Source organism: Pectinophora gossypiella, chromosome 11 (genome assembly GCF_024362695.1).
Source record: "Pectinophora gossypiella chromosome 11, ilPecGoss1.1, whole genome shotgun sequence".
Taxonomy (NCBI): Eukaryota; Metazoa; Arthropoda; class Insecta; order Lepidoptera; family Gelechiidae; genus Pectinophora; species Pectinophora gossypiella.
In genome coordinates, this window is record NC_065414.1 from 8,092,612 (window position 1) to 8,101,072 (window position 8,461).

Here is an 8,461-nt window from a genome sequence, read left to right on the forward strand (position 1 = left end):
GTTTCAATCTTAGTCCTAACTCTGGATCCGTCGCTGATTTAAGGTTGGAATACCTTCATTACCCCTTGTTGACTGTAGCTGGGCCAATTTAAAAAAGTATACAAGTAGATATTCTCCGAAATTATTTGTAGTTACCTATCTACTTAGTAAGGTACAAATCTTCCACCCAGTCCACACAGTTTACATTCAGAGTGTTACTTCTTCTTCTTCTAACGCGTGGGTTGTGAGGTGGATTACCAACCCCATCAACCCTTGTGTCAGGGTTACTATTGAGCCGGCAAAGCCCGTGATATGGCTCATGTAACGACTATTAACTCGCATCAGTATGTAGTAACCGGGACCAATGGCTTAACGTGCCTTCCGAAGCACGGATCATCTTAGTTTCGGACAATCCAGTGATCAGTCTGTAATTTCCTAACCAAACTAGGGATCACAAAGTGATTTTCGTGATATGTCCACACCGGGATTTGAACACGGGACCTCCGGATGGTGAGCCGAACGCTCAAACTACTGGACCACGGAGTCCGTTAGAGTGTTACTGATCGCCATTTACTACGGAAGACGACTTACCAAAGGGGTGTTCATGTAACTCATATTCTTTTCAGACAGAATCCTATCCCACGGTTGGATAAAATATCAATGAATTTACAGGATTTCCCAGTTTCAGCCAATCAGAGAACAGAATTTCTACCTATCCTGTCAATATAAAAACTGAGTTACATGATTAGGTCTTTGGTCAGACGACATTATCAACTTAAGTATATATTTTTAAATTAAGTACTGTAGTTTTTTCTCGAATGACATTCGCACCACTTGACTGGACAGAAAGAATAGACAGGTACGACATTATCTATACTAGTGTTGCCGAAAAATCGATAGTTTTACTATCGATAGTAAACAGCCAAAATCATCTACCCAACCGATAGGCCTATCGATAGTATCGATACTGTCGATTAATGTTTGACAGAATAGCGATATGCGACGAATGAGAGTAAACGCCGACAACGCCGCATCGGCGAGGTCTGGAATACCAAATGTATGCACATTGGTTTGATGACTTGTATCCCTGACTATACCAATAGTTGTTAGTTCAGTTACGCATATATGAATGCGTATGGAGTTCAATAGAATAGTTTGAAATGGAAATGAAATTCCGGAGAAACCGCGTCACTTAACTTACGGTCGTTAACTATACCTACCATTTGCAGAAGTTTCACAATTTATGATAAAAGTACAGATAATAAAATTATACTTTTATAATGTCAAAATTATCAACTGTCTTTAGTAACTAAAAAGGTTTTTTTTTGTTGGTATAAGTAAGTAATTGGTTACAGTGATTGCCTAGTTCTCGTCATAGTGTGACGCGCGGGGTGAAGCTGATGCAGCGAACTAGTTTTTGTGTACTTCGCTTGCAAGTGTATAGATTCCTACCTACATGTTCTTTATTGTACTATTTGTTCGAGCATGATATTATATTGCAAATTGGAAGCGACGATGGTGAATGTCGGTGTACGGACAAACCAAAGTTGGTTTTTGTTGCACCGTCAATTGTAAACAAATGTATTAAGTACTGTACTTATTTTTAATAAATAAATAATAATAAATTCTAATAGATATAGAAAGTGCGTCGCAATCGCAACTTCCCTTCAGATATAAGTATAACCATAAACTTAGATTTTTTTCGCGCTTAATCTACGAAAAAAATATAAAGTATTTTATCTATCTATCTATCTATCTATCTACGGATACAACTATTATTTACTCGTATCATTCTAAGTTGATACTTTAAACATCTAAATGCAAAATCACAAAAAGAGAGACATCGTTATTATGTGCTTTAATTAAGAAAGACATCGATTTACGTTTATGCCGATGATTGCTTATTTTGTGCTTAGTGCCTGTATATAAAACTACGAGGGACTTTTCGGGCTACGTTCCCCAAAAACAATATAGATGGCGCTGTTCAGATTTAACGTAATAATTACCTATTTTCTCATTGCTCGGGGTACATAATTATATAAAAAATATAATGCAATGCCATAAAAAAAATACTGATATTTGGATCAGATACATGTATAGAATTATGTTACTAAGATCAGAATAATAATGGGTGGAAGATGTGTTGCGCCTGGGAGTAATAACAAAAAATATGCCTATTATCCATGAAATTAGAAGATTTAAACGGAAAACTTTACAGTGCCATCTACAGTGTTTTTATGATGAACGTAGCCTGGAAATTTCCTCATTGCCAGTAAAACGCAAGTTGGCTGTTCATGTTAACACGCAGTTGCTTCTCTTCCTTAGAAAGCCAATACTATTTGACATCCACTAAAGATCCAAATACTCGTAATATCAGATTTCTGTGGAACTAATCATTCCATCGAGCCTACCTTTTACAGCCTTTTTACGATTTGACATTAGCTGAATACGACCGGTGTATTTTATTGCCAGAATAAGAATCTCCGATGTTTTACGAGTGTTTCTGATTTATGTATGCGAGTTACTACCTATTAAATATTTTTCTACGAATGCAAAATATTAAAATAGGCTTTAAATAGATTTCTGGTTAGCTAAGCTTTAGCTTTAGTAAGGTCGGAAACTGATCGTGACTGGCAAAGTAGATGGGAAAAGGCCGTGTGAACGCAGCCTAATACGTTTTTTTGACCAGATCCGTCACTCTACAGTTATTACACTTTATACATTACACACACTCACCCTGCCGCAACGAATTGCGCAATCCCCGCTTGGTGAGAGTATCGCTACGGGCTCTTTAGTCTTGGATATCTTCAGCGGGTTTCCTTCATTCAGCGGTGAAGGAAAATATCGTGAGGAAACCCAAATGTACGTATTTCGGAGGTATGTGACGTAACCTGTATTTAGGCTGATTTTCCTTTCGCTGGTTGGAAGGTCAGACAGGCAGTCGCTTCTGTAAAAAACCGGGCCTGTCAAATCTTGAGGTTAGGTATGCGGATCCCGTGATAACGAGGAGAAGATGATGATGAGAAACTATACATTATGTATTTCTTCATATTTCTGCCTTCTTAGATATTCATTAAATAACTAGATAGGTATTTTTGTGACGACCTCAAGTCAAGTCGATTGTAGTGTCCGCACATTTCTTGGGCTAAACGTAGAGCAATAATTGCATATCAGTGTTGTCCAGTAGATAGGCTTTGCTTAACTACGAATGACGCCAGAAAATTGAAGTCAAAAGAAACCTTTCGTTTAAATCGTCTTGTGGTCCAAGAACGAACACAACGATTCATTAAAATAATAATACCAAGGTCTGCGAAACCACAAGAACTCATCTAATTAAACCGCCCCGAAATAATATAATAACGTAAATAATCTTATGCCAAATATTCTGAGTATCATTAGTAAGAATAAATGCCCCAATTTGTAGATAGCTATAGCATATTTACCATTGTTTTGTTATTGTTTTTAACATAACAACATAGTATCACGCTCGAATCGGTGAAAGGGTTGGCAGGAGTATACACCCTCCCTCCCTCCTTTAGGATACACACCCTCTCCTCGTCAGCTATGTTTTTAATAGATTATATTTTTACCTTCCATCTTTGACATCATTTACATAAAAACCTCGTCAGATCCATTTTTCTTTACTTTTTATTTTCTTCGTATACCCTCTCGGCCTGTTCAACAGGACAAACTAATTTAAATTTTAAAATATTTAGTTCTTATGGTAAAGTGACTATGTATAGTTTTTATGAGAATAAAGCTCTTCAAACCGAGATCCCATTTTCTAGACAACGATGACAACGAGTAGCTTTTATAACTATATTGACGTTTACTTTTTATAAATACGTCACATAAAGTGAAAGTAAGTTTTACTGAACAAATATATTGTATATAGCTACTTGCGTGTTACTTTAAGCGCTTTTTAACTTCCTGCGCTACTGTAACGATTTTGATAAATACTACTGTGTAACTGCGACTTTAAAACACACTGTGTAAGTACATTTACAACACTTAGATTCACATAGATTCATGCCATTTCCTACAGATACACAAGGCAATGTATAAATATTTAATTGAATCGCGACAGAACGTGCTCGAGGAAACATTATGACGTCATAAAATAAAAGAACGAAATTACGTCCAATGACATAAAAGCTTCTGAAGCGGTTTACGCCCTGTCCCGCTATTGTTATAGCAATTCCGATCAAAACTTAATGTGCGTAAACATTTATTAAAACTATTCGATAACAGTGCTTATAAATATCTAGCTGGCAAAACATACAGTAAAGATCATGTTGTAAGAATTTATCCCATCAAAAACATTTTCATGTGAAATGTTGCCAAGACGAGATCAAAAAGTTATCAGATCTGATGTAGAGCCAAGTTTCTCACTCTACACCCCATATCTACAGAAACCTTAAGTTCAGAAACTCTACACGTTAGGTAAAGTATGGAGCTTGGCCGTATGTTTGGTATAAAACAAATGTGAGTTTTGAGAGTTCAAATTGACGTAACGTTTTACGAAAAAGTAGGTAGTAATAATGCCTGCCCTTGCGCTTCGCTTTGCACATCTTGGCGGGGACACTACTGTTTCCCCAGATTGACAAAAAAGCACCTATATAAAATTTACCACGAAAATATTCTTATAACTACTTATTAAATGAAATAAACAACTTTTCTCCGTCCACTTATTAAAAGTATTATGACTGTAAGTGCATTTTATCCTTACTAAATCTTCATTTGCTTAGACGTGTATTGGAACTTAGAACTTTATCAATCACTTACTTTTGCCGAAATTATAAAATCATCCCTATTTTTAGAAGCAGTATAACTACACTGAAGACTCAGAAGTTACAACACTTAGGTTAGATGTACTGTACCGATACAGTACATCCAATGACATGTTTTAAAAATACTGAATAAAGTAAATGCCCTTCAATTAGCTATAAGTACTTAGTATAGACAGAAGATCTAATTGTTTACGATCATTATTACTATGTTGATGGAAGAAAATACCAATATCCTGTTGATGCATCTTCTGATAACATAATAAATTATTCAAAGTAACTATCTTCAGGCTATAATAACAATTTTTAATGATGGCGTTTAATATTTTATCTGTCTCACGCGGAAGCTGCTTATCATTCCAAAAATGTCGGAAATTCAACTATGAGATCAGAAATGTTTCCAAAATATTATTATCTTTACCATCTCCCTAGAGTATTCCCTTTGCCACAAGGTCCGCTAACCTCACCAGAAGATTTGACAAGTTCGGTATTTTACCTCCTGACCTTCCAACGCGAAGAAAAACCCAGCCCAATTATAATGTTAGGTCACATATCTCAGAAATTACATTTCTCGGAAATGTAGATTTCCTAAAGACGTTTTCCATCACCGCTAAAAATATACAGGGTGCTAGTGACATCGTAACGAAATCTTTGAGGGATGATTCAGACCATCATTCTGAGTTGATATCAAGTTTAATTTTCCGTCGCAAAAGTACGGATCGGAAAATAATTTCAAAAAGCACTTAAATTTTTATGACTTTTCCAACAGGAAATTCCACTTGATATCAACTCAGAATCATGGTCCGAATCATCCCCACAGTATTCATTACGGTGTCACTAACACCCTGTATGATAAACATTTTTGATTCAAACATGAATTCGATAAATTAGACTCGTGCTTTGAATCTGCGACCTAGTTTTCCAAAAGAGCACAGAAAAGAGAACAGAGCTTTCTAAAATATATTCATGTCGTATTGTCAATAAAGCTGGTTACTTCTTCAGATGACTTATGATTTTTTGCATTCTGACGGGGATTATCATTATGAGTAATATTTATTTATCTACATACGTTTCTTATCGTAACAATTTTAATATTTTAGTACCTACCAATCTAAATCAAGTGGAAAAAATATTTGATAAGAGTTCTGCGAAACGAGGGTTGCCAGTATTTTAACTCATTCAAGATTTATATTGCGATCCTTTCTCATTTGATGCAAACATAAATTATACGCCCGTTATTCTTTTTAGGGTTGACAGGCCACAAGACTAAGGTATTTATCTTCTTAGTAATTTTGGTCAGGTAATGTTATCTATTCGAGAGTAATAAGTAGTAATAACTCGTCGGCCGACATGACGATAGTCCATTAATTGTGTAGCCACAAAATTTTGTGTGTGTATGTGTTTAGTTGTGTAAGTATTAAATGTGTAGTTTTTCTTTACACTACATATAACATAAAATCATGCCTGTAGCCCCGAAGAGGTAGGAAGAGGTGTATAATATATTATTATACACAGTAACATAGCCATCCTCGCCAGCTATTTATTTTTCATAAAGTTACTGTTACTACATGCTTTTCTAACGTCAAATATCTCCTAGCCCGGGTGATTTATCGATAGTGTTTTTTTACGTTATTTGCGTACACCTTATTGTCAATCGAATTAAATCGTTTTTGAAGCGTTTATATATATCTACTGTATATTATGTTTATGTATACAACACAATAAGGTTATATTTATATTATACTTGTTGACTATAGCCAACACTTCGGAAAAAAAACAAAAATATGCGCAACTGACCTTACAATCATTCCTTCAAAAATTCAGTCTACATAATAGGGTCCCTGTATTTTTTCCAGGAAATCCAGCTTGGCGAAATCGTTAATAGCGACCTTCGGTTTAATGAAATTAAATAAAAGGTGCTATATATTTCAAATTCCGTTCCATTTAAGGGTCTTAATCATTCGAAACCCATTGGATTAATCTACTGACTGAGAAAGAGAGGTACTGTGGTTTTTTTTTCATCGTTCTAAAATTAGATTTTTCTTTTGGTTTACCTACTTTGCATCATATTTTGCATACCTACCACCAAGCGCAGCAAAATTATCAAAGCGCGACTAATATAAGATAATAATGAAGAACTGTTTAATTTTTAGGAAAGTAGGTAGCATGTACCTATATATAAGTTCCCAGTTAGCGAACATACTACGCAATTTATTATAATACAGGGTATAAATCCAAACAGTCGTATACCAATAAACCTATTTGAACCTGCAACTTCAAATGGCAAAGCCTGTTTTACATACTTAGTCATCTATCACATCTGTTTAGCGCCATCTGAATTGAGAAAAAGAAAACAGAATCACTTTAAAACAGAGGGAAACACTTATAACATTCTTTGAGCATATCAGTTCATTCACCCTTCGTAAGATGGCGCTGTAATAAATATTGATAGCGCCACCTATTTCGTAATGTTGGCACTAGATACTGAATAAAGAAGTTATATGCCTACTCACTGAAGATAGTTGGTAAGGTGTAAGATTACTTAGTACTTCTTCACTTGAATAGATGTCACATTATCATTACCACAAATGTTGCTTATCTCATAATAATATACTACCATACGACTATAATTATTGTGAAAAAAAAGGACTCTCAACCGAAATGTCCCATCCTATTTTTTTAAAATAATACTTGGGCATTGTCTACTGAACTTGGCGTAAAGACAACCCGTATAAAGCAGGTTCCTCTATTTTTCATCGCAGGCGATATGTTTTAACCGACTAAAGACGGAATTAGTCCTCTTTAACTTGGTGGCTTATCCACCGATTCGGGAGGCTGGTGACAAGTCGCCTTACGGCGCAACTATCTTTTGACCAATATCAATAAAATTACGTTCCAAATCTAGTGATCACAAAAACCAATCAAAAGAAAGTAAGTAAGTAGAAAAATATACGTATTATATTTAAAAAAATAAACACAAAAATGTGCCACGACGAAACGAAAAAGTTACGTCTGTATTTGAAACCCTTTCATACAGATCATTGTGACTATTGTTGCAATTTATCTTAATGAAAAGAAACTGAATTAACCATTTGAAAACCATATTCCCTTTTACGAGAATTTAAGGCCAGTATGAGTTGTATTTTACGAAAAATCAAGATAACTTCTAGTGTTGAAAGCCGGGCAGTAAAGTAGAAACGGCGCTGAGACTTATATTGGCTTAGAAGGCATAAAGTCTGGGTCCTGCAGTACGCAGTAGGGGGTTAGTTATTGCTAGTCCTTACAGTTTATTATTGCAGAGCACTAGCTGCTTGGTCTTGATGAAACTTCCTTATTCGTTTTATGAAAATATTCTTCGATGGAAAGATTTCTTATTTACTTGACTAGCTTGTTCCTGATGCTGTAATATTTTAGTTGCTGATACTCGAGTTTCAAGCTCCTTCACACAAAAAAATAGTATGTACAACTAGTATTTACGATACGGTGTTCGTGCGTCACCCAACAGGGTCCACATAATATCAGCGTCGTGGTGCACGCCGCGACTTGTGCTGAGTGAGGCCCTTTTATCTCAGGACGTCCACCACCACCTTATAGTCATTTCGACAAACATCCGTCTTGCTTTTTTGTAATTGTTTTAGTGGAAATTTGATATGATGTTGTTGTCTTTTTTTGTGTGTGGCGTCCTTTTATAATAA